Genomic DNA, 17,574 nt, shown 5'->3' with positions numbered 1-17,574 from the left:
CTCTGCTCTGTAGCAGGCCGTGCTCTCTCCAGCCTCTGTGCATATGTCCAGGCTGTCCTCTCCTCCTGAAATACCCTTCCCCTAGTCTGTACCTGCTACCATTCTACACCTCATCCAAGGCCTGACTCAAATCCCTCCTTCATCCAGATGCCTCCCAAGTTGGAAACATCCTCCCTCTCTTTTGTTTCTCTTAATGAAATCCATTCATACTTTTATTACCACATGTTTCATAGTCTTTCTAATGTTAGAATCACTCCTATCTGTCTCCCCTGTGGGATTTTGAGCTTGCGGACTCTATCTAACTCCTCTTTATAATCCCTGCAGTACTCAGCCCGGTGGTGGCTGATTGGCTTGAGAGTAAAATATTTTGTCTACAAGTAAAATGAGCATAGCATGGTGCTAATGAACAACCACTGAAGTTAAACCTCTTTTTAAAAAGAAGAAAAGACACAATTTTGCATGAAGAGAAGTTAGTCCCCTAATTATGGAGAGTGTTTCAATCTTATCAGTCTTCCTGCACATATGTAGTCTTCCAGGAAACCCCAGTAATTCCTCTACAAATGCAAAGCCATATTCACAGGGGAGACTGAGGAGAGAGTTTCACTACCCCAAGCTTAATTCATCACCACTACTATAAATACAACTCAACGTACATGGCCTGCAGACAGTAGGTCAATAATATTAACACTCACATGAAGGATGACCCCAGCAAAGGACAGAGTAAGCTGGAAAAAATATGAAAACAAAATTTAATTTGTCCAATGCCAGCTTCTGAACCATCCTAGAATACAGCCTCTTGATGACTAGAAGGCATTGGGGTGGGGCGGGGGGTGGTCTATAGGAGGAAGAGAATTACTACTTCAAGGGGATTGAGACAAAGAGAAGGACCCACTACCACCTGCTGGTCCCCAGCCAGTGACATTCCATGTTATTCAACCTGATATTTGCTGCCTGGATGCTTATGAGACCCCTTCGTATCTTCGCGACTTGTCCTGTAATTTCTCCATCCCATCCTTGGCCACACAATGGTGGTCAGCACACTCCTTTCTTGGATAACTCCATGTATTTGCTCAGCTGCCCTAACAAATTGCCACAGACTACGTGGCTTAAACATCAGAAATTTATTTTCTCTCAGTCTGGAGGCTAGCAGTTCGAGATCAAGGTGTGGGCAGGGTTGTTTCTTCTGAGGTCTCTCCCATTGGCTTGTAGGTGGCCATCTTCTTTCTTTGTCTTCACGTCATCTTCCTCTGTATTTGTCTGTGTCCTAATCTCCTCTTCTTATAAGGACACCAGTCATACTGGATTAGAGCCCGCCCTCACGACATCATTTTGATTAATTACCTCTTTAAAGACCCTATCTCCAAATATGGTCACATTATGAGGTTCTGAGGGCTAGAACTTCAACATATGAATTTGGCAAGGGGACACAATTCAGCCCATAACACTCCATGAGATGTCACGTCCCCCTCTGATCTCTGACTCTGGCTATTACTCATCTCTCTGATGGAAATAAAGAGACAAATGGCTCTGATCCCAAATCCCTGAATCCTCTACAACTTATCAGTCTAGTGGTAAAAAGAAACTAGAAAAGATGAACCTAGAGAAAAGACTAACAAGAACAGTGTGTGTTTGCCTGATGTGTTCCCTCTACGTGACCTACCAGAGGACGTGGGAAAATTTGGAAATGCTGGGCCATGGCTCTACAAAAGAAACATGACAAGAATGGACCATGTCTCCTACTTACTGGATACCCTGGCATTGACATCCAGATCATTCCTTGAATTCACAGTCACCAGTCAGCTTGGGTCATTTCTGCTGCTTTACACAATCAAACTTAACCCCCAATATAAGCTCATCATTGAAAGCCCTAATGCCAATTTCAGGTTCCCTTTTATCCCATATTTTCCCTAATGTCCCTCTGCAATCTTACCCCACATTAATAATTTTATTGCACAATTACTGATACTGGTGTTAACATGGTTTATCAAAAAATATAACAAAATTTTCCTTAACAAGAAACCAAGCTGACCAAAATTTTGATTAAACTTTTTGCACAAGTTACTTTTTAAAGAAAAATTCAAAGGATAATGAAAACTAGTAGATAGTGGGTTTAAAAAAAAATAAACTTCTAGAAAATGTCCCAGGATCAATCCATATTTAGTCCAATTTCCTTCAACTTCTCCATGTAAAATATTGTACAATGAGAATTTATCCTCTGACTGATAACCCTGAGGCACTGTAAAATTCTTAATCATCAAAAATGCAATTATGCTCACTATACTGTAATTACTAAGGAAAGAAAGTGCACTCATACATTTTACAAAGATTTTCTAAAGAGAAGAAATGGTAGCTTATGTGTGTTGGAGGGGAGAGTTTCTAATTAACTTTCAATTAATCAGAAATTCAAGTAACCAGAAAAATCCCATTTCTTAACATTCCATGAGCACTTGCCCTGTGCCGAGCATTGAATTACTTTACTTTAGAAAAATGCAAGAAAGCCCATTTCTTAATAGACAGATGGAACATCTTTGTGGAAATACAATTTAACAAATGACTCCGCTCTAGATTTGCATATGAAGGGAGGTCATATGTAAATACACAAAGCTTTGAAATTTTTAGATAGTTTATACATCTAAATACGAAGGAGATAGTTTTCAAATTTGATCTCATGAAACCATGAAGTGTTTCTCGCTGCCATAGGAACGTTTTAACTATGACACAGAGTTTCAGTAGGGACAGACCTTTTATGGTACAAGTGACCAAAAACTCAACTCAGATAGATTTAATAAAGGAAATTTGTTGAGTTGCGGCTGAAAAAGCCAGAGGAAGCTGTGGTGAGGTTGCATGCAGGAGCTGGAAAGATGTTATCTGATGCTGACTTCTTCCTAAATTTGCCAAATTCCAGCTCTCACATCCTCACATCCTTATACCCCATCATCCAGAGGAAGAGAGAAGCTCTCTTCCTATAGCATTTGAGAGGAAGTGTTGCATTTTTCTTTCCCAGAATCCCCTGGTCCTGATTGGTTTGAAGGTCCTTCACCGAGCCAATCACAGTAGCTAGAGGAGATGGGGGTAGTCTGATGGCACAGCAATCAGGGGCTAGCCTGAAACCAAGGGTAAGTTCAATTCTACCCCTGAGAATGAAGGAAAGTGGCTTCCAAAGGAAATTCAGGGTACTCTCAGGAAGGAGAAAGGGAGACTGGACGCTAAAACATAAATAAATTAATGTCTAACTAGACCCACAAATACAAAGCACACTCTGAGGGTTTTGCTCTTACTTCCCAGTCTCGGCATCAGGTCAACTGCAATTGTCCTATCAACAGTTTTTTAACATGTTTATTTTAAGGAATTTTCATAAGTGAGGAACGGGAGGGTGGAATAACAAGTTAAAGCTGCCCACCTTCCTCTAGAATTCTGGTAAACTGAGTCAAAACATAGACATCCTGAGCATAAGTCTCAATTGGCCCTTCGGAAAAATAGGAACCAGGGGTCAGTCCCTGGAATATAAAGTTCAAAACTTCCTAATAATAATAGTAACCGACATTGGGTGTGTGCTTACTGTGAGCCTGGTATTGTTCTAAACCCATCACGTGCATGGAGTCATTTAATCCTCACAACAACTCTAGGAGTGGATCCTGTGATTACCCCCATATTACAGGAGGAAACTGAGGCAGAGAGAAGTTAGGCAACTCACCCAAGATCACACTGCTAGGAAGTTCATGATCTGAACTCAGGCCACATAGCTAGAGGAAGATGAGGGCATGACTCAGGGGGCCAGAGTTTTGAGTATGGCTTGCTCGTTGGTGGCAAGGGACACTTCCAGTTTTGATAATTGGTGCCGTCATTCAAATGTGCTCCAATCCAGCTTCAGGCGTATGTATGCCACATTCCCAGAGAGAGAGCACTATACAGTCCTGAGAGCCCAGAGTCAGCCTTGGGAAGCCCAGCAAGAGTACCTTCAGCGATACAAGTAATGGGTCAACAAAGCCTCAACAGGAGTGGCAGGGTCACTGTGGGCAGCAGAGAAGTCTCTCCTCTGAGAGACTGGAGTAATGAGCACCAGGTAAAAAGAAACCGTAATGGCCTCCAAGGAGAAGAGCCTATAAGCCAGAACCTGCCAAGGGGAGGGCAGGCAATATGCGGACATGGCCCCTGAGGTTCTGCTGGATGGAGAACCTGGAGCCAAAGACAATCATCGCCACACTTATTATTGTTAACTGCCCTTCGAAATTTGTCCCTCCAGCCAGTTTGACCTGGGAAAGTAAAGGCTACACCTTATACGACATGATTAAAGGAAAGGTGTTACATTAGCAGATGCAGAGAATCCTAGTAATTACCATGATTTTGTTTTTTAACTATTCTTTTCTACTTTTGCCCAAACATTGGAAGGCAGGGATGAGATTCTAGAATGGCAATTGTCACAAAACACAGCATCCCATTAGACTAATTCTCTGGACCCACTGCAAACGTAACACACACCAAAAACACACACCAATAGAGCCTCCAGTCCAAGCTGAGTGCAGGTTTTGACATGTACAGTGCAGCTGCCAGTAAAAATCCTGCCGCTGAAAAGAAGAGCTAAAGCAACAGGGGGGCACCCGGCTCAGAAACCGCAGGGGGCAAAGAGAATCTGAGTGAGCAGCCGGAGCAGCTAGAGACCAAATGTTAAAACAAAGAGTGTCAGAGGCGCACAAAAACCTCTGCCGCCGGTTTCCATGCACACTGTTTTCTGCAATCTTTAATGGTTAAAAAAAGGTTGAGGACAGGGCCCAGGAATTTCTGCCTTGGTGGCACAGCTTGCTTCCATCTAGTGTAAGTGATTGGTGGCTGCAGTGTGCCACCTAACGGTGACACCAGTTGCTTCTGATTCAAGTGCATGATTGCATTTTTTAAAAATCGGAAGTTTCTCTTCTCACTCTATTTAAGTGAAATGATAAGAGCATGAATAGCTTTGTTACAATTACAAACAGTAGGCTTGCTTTAATTTTTTATGGCACTAATGAAGATCTTGCGTATGCTTCTAAATATGAAAATTCAGATTAAATATCAACTAGGTGAGATAACAGCTGAAAACTGGGTGAGTACATTGCTAGGCTTCATGAATATAAACACCGAAAAGGCTGGGCTTAATTTACTGCCTTCCTTCAAATCCAGGCATTTCAGGCTACATTCGGCTACACCTTCGTTTTCTCCGTCAATCCCTGTGTTTTAACTAAGTGGCAGTTCCCGCACAAAGTTTTAAAACTAAACCTGTTGAAGTTAACAGTCCTTGCCTGAGAAACACATTCTCTGCACCATCATTTTCTCCGGCCACTTATTTCCTTGCTACGTTTTACGCACACATCTGATCAAATACGTTCCTTGAGGGCTATACTCTGGAGCATCTGTCCCCACTCAGATCTTATATCACAGGGGTGAATTGTGAAGGAATTTACATCACATTTATAATCAGGGTAAAATTACCAGGAAGGAAAAGACCTAAGAGTCCAGTACTAAATAAGGAAGAGTGGGCCTGCCTAAGTGGTAGATAAATGCAGTACTGATGGCATAGAAAAAGCAGCCCCACCAATCTGTGGTTCTATGCCTCCATCCGCTGGCAGGTGTATTGAAAGTAGACAATTTCTGTATCAGCCATCTTTTTTTACATTAGATGTGCATCTGTGTGTGTGTGTGTGTGTGTGTGTGTGTGTGTGTGAAGATTTAAGTTTTGGGAGATGGAGGATGATTAAGAGAACGGTGAAGCTATTTTTCGGCAAGGAGAACATCATAGTAAAGCTATGAAAGGAGACATAATGATTTTCTCCTTTCATCCTATGATTTCCTGTCAATTGCTTTAACGTCAATTGCAGTGACCTCAAGTTTGGTGCCTCAAAACAGTAAGATGATGAGGTCAAAAGATGCTAAAACCAAGCAACTTAACCATAAGTCAGCTTTTTATCCTTGCACGTCCAGGCAAATGCTAAATGCTCAGCTCGTTGCCAGTTATTTTTTAGACTCAAGATGTCTTGTAAACTCAGCAAATCATCCAACATATGCGAGATCCACAATGACATCACACAACAGTATCATTAATAAATTTGTACGCAACATCCCTAGAGGCAAGAGAAGTGATATTTAAGAAAAACAACGCCTTGGTTGAAAATAATGATTGGTGTTTCCAATAAATAAGGTAACGAAGGCCAGTGGAGGGGGTGGGTGTAGGGAGAGGTCTGGTGGGTGCTATGTGATGACTTCTGCCTGCAGCTGTGTGCAGCCCCAGTAGAATTTGTTACTCACCTTCCAGAAACAGCGCTAGGCTGCAGGGCCTGTGCTGAAACCCAGAGGCTGGGGCGAGGAGGTGCTGCGAGTGGCCTGCCGCCCCACTGCTGTGTGCTTCTCCAAGTCAGAACTGATTTTCCTACCCTTCCAGACGTGAAAAGTAGGCTGTGGGAGCCTAAGATGTTCTTCCACAAGCTCGAGAAGCCTTTGCCCATGGTGCTGGGCTTAAGGGTGATGGCGCTGCAGTCTGGACTTACTCGGGACATTATTTCATGAAGAAATTTGAGAATTTTCAGAATTGTCAATTGCTTCAAAGGTTGCTCTTGGGGTCTAGCTTGGAAATATTTGCCTCTTCAGCCCTTAATTGCCTAAAGCTTAGATTACAGTTCTTTTGGGTACTTGGTAAACTTATTATTATATCATACTTTTAGTCAATAAAAGGGTTTTTTGTAATGGAGAAGAGCTAACGGCAACTCATGGGGGAGAGTCTAATGGAACATCTAAAATCCAGTTGAGGAGGCGGACAGTTTGAGGGCCTGTGTGACATCCTCAACAGGGAAACTCACACCTTCCTCTTGATGTTAAAGATTGTCCTTTGATTGCAGACCCTAGGTTTTAAAATTTTTTTAATATTTAAATTTCAAAATATTTAAAATTCATAGTCCCCAGTCACACAGGAAAACCTCTCAGGAGCTGCTTTCGTCATTCGTCTCCCATCCACTCGCCTAGTGAATGTTCTCATCCATTCCCTGCTTCCTAATGGGAAGACGCTCTCCAAGTTTAAGTAAATAAATAAGTTAAAATCAACCCCAGCTGCAATAAAATCACCCACGAGCTTTTACAAACTCTGGATGCATGCTCCTACCCCAAGAGATTCTAATTTTAATTGTCAAGGGTGGGGTCCAAATATCAGCATTTTTTTTACTCACCAGATACACCTAATGTGCAGCCAAGGTGAGACATATAATTTTAAATAATTGGGTCTAATTCACATACTCACTTGACATCTTGCGAGCCTAACCTTGGGTTCAATAAGGTATTATTAATGGTGAACTCCAAGAAGGCCCGGTTACTCTCTCAATGAATCTTGGAGCTGTCTCAAGTCTCTCCCACGGTTTACACGCGGCTGGCAGAAGAAGGGTGTGTTTCTTAAACCATCAGAGACCTCATTATGCTACCCTGGCTCTTTAAGAGTTATGTTAAATTTTGCTCTATTTTCTATTCGGACAAAGCTTTAAAAGGATTTTTTGAACTGTTTACTACATCCCTGTCCCTCTCTCTCATCTTGAAAGCAAAGGAAAATCTTCAGGTGTCACAGTCATTTCCCAAAGGGTTTTTAGGATGAATGATACAGCTCCTACTGATGTCATAAAAACCTCACTGTGTTAAAAATAATAATAATAATAAATCAAGTCCCTTGAGACTCCTAATCATAGGAAATTGGCCATACACCTAAAAAGATCAGCCTTCCATGCTGCTCAAATTTATTTAGTTATTTATTTTTTGGTGAGGAAGATTTGCCCTGAGCTGACATCTGTCGCCAATCTTCCTCTTTGATTATTTTTTCCCTCCCCAAAGCCCCAGTACGTGGTTGTGTACCCTAGTTGTAAGTCATTCTAGTTCTATGTGAGATGCCGCCACAGCATGGCTTGATGAGTGGTGCACAGATCCGCACCCAGAATCTGAACCCTCGAACCCCAGGCTACCGAAGCAGATCACACGAACTTAACCACTCAGCCACAGGGCTGGCCCTCACATTTATTTTTGAAAGAATGTCTTGAGAAGCAGGAGCCAAAGCAAGAAAGTCACAGGCCCTTTGCACGTGTTCTGGAAACAAACAGGCCAGACAAGGCTTCAGATCCCTGGGTTGAGCTTTAACATCCCAAACTGAGTCTCCTTGCTCTACTGAAAAATGGGGGAAATAAAATTGTCCTACTCCTCTGACAGGGTGGTTGTGGGGACAAATGTGATCGAATGGGTGTAAGAGTGTGTCATCTACTATGAAGCCCCTTACACATGAAATGCTTCAGTATGGGGCAGTAAAAAAAAGACACCACTGACTGATCAGAGGCTGCACAGGGACTGTTCCAGTTCCCTCACATATGTTCTGCAAACTATTACTCCTACATCACATAAAATTGTCTGTAAGACAGGTATTAGAAGCCAAGTTTACTCCAAATACTTAAAACGAAGTTTAATAAATCTTCCAGGTAATTCATAATAATTCATTTTTTAGGAACTTAATATCAATCAGAGATGTGAAGAAAGATTTGTATCTTTTAATGTATTGATCAACATTTATTGAGTACATACTATGTTTATACCACAGCATTGGTGACAAAATTATTTATGATACCAAAAATATGGGAAAATCAAGATGTCAAACATTATAGGAATAATTAGATAAGTTTGTGTTTTATCTCAATTATAGAATACAGTAACTAGAAATGTTTTGAAGAATATTAAAGACATGGGGAGGTGTTTATGAGATAATGTAAGTAAAAAGTTAACATACTAAATGAAAATACATAAGCAATCTCAATTTCAATATATATGATTGAAACACACACACACACACACACATATATATATACACTAAAAATGTTTTTTAAATTACTTCACTCTGGGTGGTAGGATTATTTTTTAATTCTCTTTCTTACATTTACTGAATTTTCTAATTTTTCTATACTAAGCATGCATGATCATTATAATCCCCAAGTGAAAAACAACTTACTTTTTCTAAAATAAAAAAGACAGGGGCCGGCCCCATGGCATAGTGGTTAAGTCCAGTGCATGCCGCTTTGGCAGCCCGGGTTCATGGGTTTGGATCCCGGGCATGGACCTACACCACTGTCAAGCCATGCTGTCTTGGTGACCCACACACTAAATAGAGGAAGATTGGCACAGATGTTAGCTTAGCAACAATCTTCCTCAAGCAAAAAATAGGAAGATTGGCAACAGATGTTAGCTCAGAGTAAATCTTCCTCACCAGCAACAACAAAACATAGTAAGTGTGTAACAATGAACATAAATTATTGTTCTTATTAAACATTATAGTGGAGCCTCACTAATGCTCTCATTTGGCATTTCCCCACATTATACTGTTTCCAAAGTATATTGACTCAGAAAAATTTAAAGAGACTCTCTTGTATTTAAATGGTCTTTATAAAATTAGCTATTTCTTTGTATGTATTTAAGCTCTTAGAACCACCTTTTAAGTTGGAGTACAGCCATTCCAACTGAGGTCTTCTGGTTGCTATGACAATTTATTTCTTATCTCTGCTACCCTGTGATCCCATCACTTTAGCACTTGGCAGTATCTTCGTTGAATTGTTTGTGTAGTGATGCAGAGAAGCTTTGAACATTCTTGCCTTTATATAATATTCTTTTATAAAGAACTAGTCCTTTGCAACGTGCCATTTGAAGAAAGTTCAGAGGGGGGAAGATAAATAATTCATAAGAAATAACAAGAGAACCATCATGCCTAGGTAGTTCTAAGCATAGACGCATATGCCACAGCTGAGTTGTAAATAGGATTTGAGTAGCATAGTTGATGTGTATTCTGGTTGAGAACCAAGCCTGGGCTTATCTTTTGAAATATACAGAAAAACAATGCTACCATCCCATCATTCACGTATTCTTTCATTCATGAAATATTTAAAGAACCCCTCTTCTGCACAAGGCCTGTGCTATTTGTATAATGGGGGATACAAAGAAGGAAAAGATAGTCCCTACCCTGAAGAAGCTAACATTTGGGGAAGAATGGGGGGTGCAGAGTGTTGTCACTGGGAAATGGCTGCCCAGCCAGAGACGACATTTTGCAGCCCCCCTTGAATCCAGAGGTGGCCATATGATCACCACCACTGAAATGAGAATGGACGTGATATATGTTACTTTCAGATCAGTGTTTTTAAGAAGCTGGTCTGCCTTTTCCACATGTTCATCTTCTCTCTGTTGGAAGCTAAAGAATCTAGGTCTTAGGAGATGGCAGAACCCCATGAAATGGAAGAAGTGTGGGTCCCTTGCTCTAGTGGTTTTAAAATAGGTCCACAGGGGCTGGCCTGTGGCACAGCGGTTAAGTTCGCGCGTTCCTCATAAGTGGCCCACGATTCGCCGGTTTGGATCCCGGATGCGGACATGGCACTGCTTGGCGCTCCATGCTGTGGTAGGCGTCCCACATATAAAGTAGAGAAAGATGGGCAGGGATGTTAGCTCAGGACCAGTCTTTCTCAGCAAAAAGAGGAGGATTGGCAGCAGATGTTAGCTCAGGGCTAATCTTCCTCAAAAAAATAAATAAATAAAATTAAAATATAAAAATAAAATAGGTCCACAAATTCTTTGATACTCTTCCCTTGAAAGTTTGAGCTTAATCCTCACCCCCTTGAGTGTAAACTGGACTTAGTGACTCACTTCTATCACATAGAATGCAGAAATAATGACAGAATGTGGCTTCTAAGGGGAGGTCATAAAAGACAAGTCTCCATCTTGTTATCTCTTGGGTCTCTCACTCTGGGGAAAACCAGTTGCTATGCCATGAGGACACTCATGGACAGGTGGCATGAGTCCACAGTAAGTCAGTCCACTTACTGTGAGTGAGTCATTTTGGAAATGGATCCACCATCCCCAGTCAAGCCTTCAAGTGACTACAGCCCCAGCCAACAGCTTGACTACAACCTCATGAGAAACCCAATAGTCAGAACCACCCAACTAAACCTCTCCTGAATCCCTGACCCACAGAAGTCATGAAATAATAAGAGTTTCTTTAAGCCAGTAGATTTGGGGCTAATTTGTTGCCTAGCTAATTTGTTATCTATAATAGATAAAACTAATAAAGCCCTTGGGGCCAGCCTGGTGACGCAGCAGTTAAGTGCGCACATTCTGCTTCTCAGCAGCCCGGGGTTCACTGGTTCAGATCTCAGGTATGGACATGTCACCACTTGGCATGCCATGCTGTGGTAGGCGTCCCACACATAAAGTAGAGGAAGATGGGCATGGATGTTAGCTCAGGGCTAATCTTCCTCAAAAAAACAAAACAAAAAAAAACTAATAAAGCCCTTGAATCAACATGTAGAGAATAGCCTCCAACAAATCATAAACACCATGTTGGACAATCACATTAAATCACTAAAAGTTGGAGGTTTGTTTCTTAGAGCAGCTAGCACAACCTTGACTAATATGAGGAGGTTACATACATTTGTATTCAACCTCCCATGTACCTCAATGTTTAGCATTTTTAGGCATTCAATTAATATTTATTGAAGGAATAAATGATTATTTGAAAAAACCACACATGAGCTAAAAGAGATGCAAACCAAATCCCAGAGACACTCAGAGGACAGAGAGCTTCTTCATTTGTGAGAACAGAAAATTTTTCTTGGAACTGTGACATTTGATGAGTGCCTTGAAATGAAAGAATGTTGAGAGACAGTATTGGGAACAGAGTGTTCCAGCCAGGAGTAACATCGGAAGAGCAGACACAGAGGTAAGAAAAAGTGGAAAAATGTGAGGGCTAATTGATGATCCAATTTGACTGAAATGTTGAGTGATAAGGAGGTTGAGGAGTCAAAATTAGAAGGAAAACCTGGGATCAAACCCGGAAGACTTTAAATACAAAAGAACTGGGTTTGTTTTTTTTTTTTTTTTAAGATTTTATTATTTCCTTTTTCTCCCCAAAGCCCCCCGGTACATAGTTGTATATTATTCGTTGTGGGTTCTTCTAGTTGTGGCATGTGGGACGCTGCCTAAGCGTGGTCTGATGAGCAGTGCCATGTCCGCGCCCAGGATTCGAACCAACGAAACACTGGGCTGCCTGCAGCAGAGCGCGCGAACTTAACCACTCGGCCACAGGGCCAGCCCCAAAAGAACTGGGTTTTAATTTTAGGGCCATTGATAAAAAAGGCATGAATAGAGCCACACTTGGCCTTCATGTGTAAGACAATTAGGGTGGAAAGAAATTAAAAACACCTAGAATGTTAGAAGACCACTGAAGTAAGCTGTGACAGGTCACAAGGGCCTCTCCTCCCAGAATGGAAAGAAGGAATGGGTGTGAGAAACACAGGAAGAGCTTAGGCCCTTCCTTGGTTTCCCAGGGGGTGATTATGGCTTTGTCTTGAGCAGTTGCCACTATTTCTCTTTGTGAGTAAATTCTGTAAGCATGGGAGAGATTTTCTACGTAAAGTTAAAGCATGAGATATCAAAAACATTTGCTTTAATCTTCAATAGCATCATGTTCTAACCAACTGAGCTAACTAGTCTTTGAGGAAGACCACACCTGCATCTTGAGCTGGTCTAATAAAGGGAAGCCAGGTACCAATTCACCAGTGCTGCTCATTGCAGAGCCTCAAAGCATCAGCTGTTCTTTTGAAGCAATGGATCCCAGGAGGTGGGAACTTCATAGGTAGAATACATCACATTGTTCCAAGAAATTCAAGCTTACGTTCAGCCCAGCTAAGAAGTAATCTGTTCTCCTCAAATAAGCAAGCTGTGAAATTCTGTAGGAAAATGGGAGAGCAGGAGGCAAGATGGAAAAAAAAAAGTCATCTCTGGGTTCAAGGAATCCTCGTGCATCTTCAAACAAATACCTTCCCTCAGACATTCTCTTCTCTGCCTCTGGCTTTCCTATCCAGGTCTTTCTCTGCCTGTTACCTGTCCTTACGCTCTTACTGACATTTGGCCATTTCCTATGGTGAAACTCTTCCTAAAGCTTTGGTCTTCCTAGAAGATGGACCAATTTCATCCAGCAAATCTTCGTTCCCTCTCTGTTTCTGTCATAAAAAATTACTCACCACACACCCTTCATCTCTGGTTTTGGGGTGGGAGCCGCTCCAGCCCACACTTAGGAATCCTCTGCAGCACACAGAAGGAGATGAGAAAGTTGCTGGTATATTTCAGCTTGCTTTGTTAAAAACAACTCTAGGCACTACAAAGTGTGTGTTGTTAATATGCATATGTGATATCTTCGAGGCAGAGCTGCCTTTAAGGTGCATTTTCAGTGGGACAACATCTTCCCACGTGAGGTGGGGAACAACAGTGGATCATACGTGTGGGAAGGAAAAGCCTGTGGACTATGTACAATACTTACTCCCTTTGTGTCTTGGCTGCTTCTCTCCAACTCCTCCCCACCTATTTTATTAACGGTTTCTACAATTACTGGTAACAGAGCCTTGCTACCAAAGAAAAATTGGTGACAGTCTGACAGACTGTCGAAAGGAGGGGCAAGAGAGAAGATGTATGTGAAGAGAAACAAGAGGATTGCAACTACAAAATGGAGTTTCTGAAGCCAGGGTATTCCAGGATATCTGGAGGTCAGAAATTCAGTTGGGTATAGGATTCTCGGATATTTTATAAATGAAAAGGGAGCTCTCAGAACAGGAGAGGTCACCCTGAAAGTACATCTAACTATCTAAGACAATGCTTATCAAGGGATTCCAAGTGGGAGGCCCTGAGAAACTGGATGGAGCATATTTTTATAAATCCATTATAAGGTAAAAGGGACAAATTCTAAGCGGAATGCAGTGGTTAAAATATCCAAGGAATGGATTTGACATTTTTTCCTCTTATTTATTACTTGGTGTACAAAAGAAGGATTTCATATTACAGACAGAAACAGAAAGAGTAGCCTCTGAAAGAACTGTCACATTAAATAAGTAAACAAATAGATGTATAGTCCCTAAGAGGAGTATCAAGAAATGCTGTTACAACTTGGCTCTGGTTAGTGGATTTGACAATGGAAATGTCAGCCCAGCTAAATGCAACTGGGTTCTTATTCACATGGTATAGCAGAATTCCAAAATGGGACACAACTTAAAACAGGTTGGAATGATTTTGCCCATCAGAATGACTATATTGCACCTGAAACCAAAAACTAATATTGAGATTCAGTAGAAGGAGAATATTTCCACTTGTTCACCTCCTATTAGTTTACAAACATCAAGTGTTCAGTGGATATCGTATATTTATATTTTAATATTGGAAGGAGACTTACTGGGCAGAAGGAGATATTTGTACTTGAAAAGACAAATCTCCATTATGTGTTGTGCAGTCAGCATTTATATCTTATCCTTTATTATATTTCAGTGGAATAACTGGCAATAATTGTCTTAATAACATTTGGTTCTTTTTCAAACTACTAGGCTTAGAGTTTTTAAGACATATGTGACTACACATACTAAAATTTTACGGACTCCGTTTGGTTCCATCACAAAATTTTGTCAAGTTAAAGAAAACATGCCTAGGTCCCCAACCAGACCTTAGTGATGACTCAAATCCTTTCTTTTATTTCTTAGTGAACCTTAAAAGAACGAATGAGTCCTGACAATATTACTATAATCTTCTTTCCTCTTCAATCCTCTATCTTCCCAAATCTGTGATTACTGACACACTCCAGAAAATTCTCTTATCTATGCTCTTCCCTCACAAATACCTCTTCCTCATAGACACACACACACACACACACATACAGGGGTCCTCTTGCATAACACTCTCCAATTGGTGATGATGGCCACAGCCCACATCCCCTTTAACAAAGCAGTTACTGTCACCTCTTCTCTCAGGAGAACAAATCTGTCAGCCTGTACAACTTCCGTCCTTTCCTTTCCTTGGCTGTTCCTCTCCTCTCCTGCATGGGGGCTGTGTTAATATTAACATGTCAATGTTTTTACTCTCTGTAACACACAGCACACACACACAATTGTGAGATATATATGTGTGTGTGTGTATGTAGAGCCATACAGAGAGAGAATTTGCAGGCCTCCTGCTCTCTGGTCCTTGGCTCTCTCAGATGATCCATTCTGTAAAATCCCATCCAGCTCTAAGATTCTGTTGCTCTATGTTCTATGGGGTCTCTGGTAAACTCAGTTCAACAAACCCACATCACAGAACCTACTGTAAGCCCCATCCCCGCTAGAAAGCAGAGAAGTGGAAAGCTACAAATCATCTTATACCCACTACACTGTTTAAGGAAAAAAAAGTTAAGTCTGACAATACCAAGGGCTGTAGAGAAAGCAGATCAATGGGGAATCTCATAGAAGGCTGGTGGGAGAATAAGTTGGTAATCCACTTTAGAAAATAGTTTGGCACTGTCTTGCCAGGTTGACCACTTGCAGGCCCTACTCCTAAGTGTATATACCGCAAATAAATGCTTACACATGTTCTGGGTTCATACCAGCAAAATATAACAGCAAAATGATACACAAGCCAAATGTCCATCAACAGAAAATGAAAAAACAATTGTACTTTCACACCATAGTATATTATGTATCAGTGAAAATTATTAAACTACCACTACATGCCACAACGTGAATACATTTTGGAAATATAATTTTAAGTAAAGAAAATAAATTTCCAGAAACCTACAAGTGAGATGATAGGATTTTTTTAATATAACTTCAAAACAAATACAAGTAAACAGTTGATTGCTTAAGCATATACACATTGACTTAAAACTGTATTTAAGATGAAATGCAATGGACATAAGTGTTAGGAGAGTTGTCATTGCAGGGTTTGGGGTGGAAGAAAACTACACCGCAAGGTGGGAGTTTTTATAACATTCTAGCTCTTGGATTGGGTGGTTCATGGCTATTGCATTTATTTTTCAGCTTTATAACTATCGTTTTTTACATAATAACATTTTTAAAGTATCAAACAATAGGACAAAATAAAAAGGAAACAATATTAAAAATTTGTTCTCAATTTTTTAATTAGTATCTAAAAATGAAAGCATTTATGAAACAATACTTTTATTTAAAGTGTATTATTATTATTCTTTTAAAAAACCTAATCAATGTCAGTTGTTGTGCTAGGCACTTTCGAAATTCAAAAATAAGGGCTTTCGTCGAAGCGTCAACTCTCTAATGGCAGGATGGGAACGTCAAACTGGAGAAGTAAGCGTCATTAACACGGGTCAATAGATTCTCTCACTCAGCTCATATTCAGTGTCCAGCTAAGCCAAGGGATGAATGAGATAAAACCCCGCTATTGGAGGACTCCACACATCAGTGTAGTTCACACGGTTTAGGAAATAACGGAGGAGAGACAATGTCACCCACTAAATCTAGCAGACGTTTACCTAGAGAAGGGTGTCACAGTCTTCAAACATGCAAGATGCCACTCAGAATTCTGACCTATTTCCCTGGTGGCCTGAGCTGGCCTTATCCTCCAGGCCTTCTCCCTCCCTACCCTCAGCACTTTGAGGTTAAATGTTTGTTAATGACCCAACAGAGTTAGCCTCTTCCTCAGAGCCTAGCTGTGCCCAAGAGCACTGAGGATTCTGAGAAGACATCTGCTTAAAAATGCCCTGGCAGGGTTTCACAGCCATCCCCTCCACCAAAAAGGCAGCTTCCACACGTCATGACACAGGGCCAGTTCTTTCCCCAGGGTGGCCTCTGGAGTGGATCTCCAGCTCTTGAAAATGTAAGAGGCTTTCAAAGCCTGCCTGCTTTCTCTCTCACCCTTTCAGTTCCAGTCTATGCCACTCAACTCAAGCATTTGGAGAGCACCTTCTGCACTAGGTGCAGCAGGAGACGCGAAGATGAGGTGAGGTCAGCCCCACCCTCAGGGAATGCACAGCTCAGCAGGACATGAAGAGTTGTGAGGAAGAATGTCCAAGCACTGAATGCTCTAGGACATCCAATAGAGAGAGAGTCCATCTTCGGGGGAAATCAGAGAACACTTTGTGGAAAAAACAACATTGGAAATAGGCATTGAAGAAGGCCTCTGGCTCTCCCCAAAACCCATCTAAAGCTACATGTGAAGACTCAAGAACATCGGGATTCTACAGCATGTGACATCCCACTGCAGGCAAGGAGTCTCCATCACAAAATTTGACAGAGAGAGAGAGAATGTTTTGTTAATTTATCCAAAAAGTTCAGATCTCTGCTCTCCAAACCTATCTCTCCTCTCTTACAGTAGGAGAGCAATCCCCCTCATCCACAGGGGAAATGTACCAAGACCCCTAGGGGATGCCTGAAACTGTGGATAGTATTGAACCCTAGATATACCATGTTTTTTTGCTATATGCACATACCTGTGATAAAGTTTAATTTATAAATTAGGCTCAGTAAGAGGTTAACAACAATAACTAATAATAAAATAGAACAATTATAACAATACAGCTGGTCCCTGACTTAGGATGTTTCAACTGAACAATTTTTCAACTTTACGATGGCATGGAAGCAACAGGAAATCAGTAGAAACTGGAACTTCAAATTTTGAATTTTGATCTTTTCCGGGGTTAGTGATCTGTAGTATGATCCTCTCCTGATGCTGGGCAGTGAATTGCAGCTCCCAGGCAGCCCCATGATCGCAAGGATGAACAAC

The 17,574-nt window shown here is 41.2% G+C and overlaps 1 long non-coding RNA gene across 2 annotated transcripts in view; it reads right to left on the bottom strand.

Annotated features, from left to right (window-relative positions):
- The window catches only part of LOC139084522 (uncharacterized), a 260,226-nt gene that overhangs the window by 108,414 nt on the left and 134,238 nt on the right, over positions 1–17,574 (bottom strand). The window lies entirely within an intron of this gene.

This window comes from Equus przewalskii, chromosome 7, assembly GCF_037783145.1.
Source record: "Equus przewalskii isolate Varuska chromosome 7, EquPr2, whole genome shotgun sequence".
NCBI lineage: Eukaryota > Metazoa > Chordata > Mammalia > Perissodactyla > Equidae > Equus > Equus przewalskii.
The sequence above is the reverse complement of the archived record's forward strand: the minus strand, read 5'-3'. Positions and strand labels throughout refer to the sequence as shown.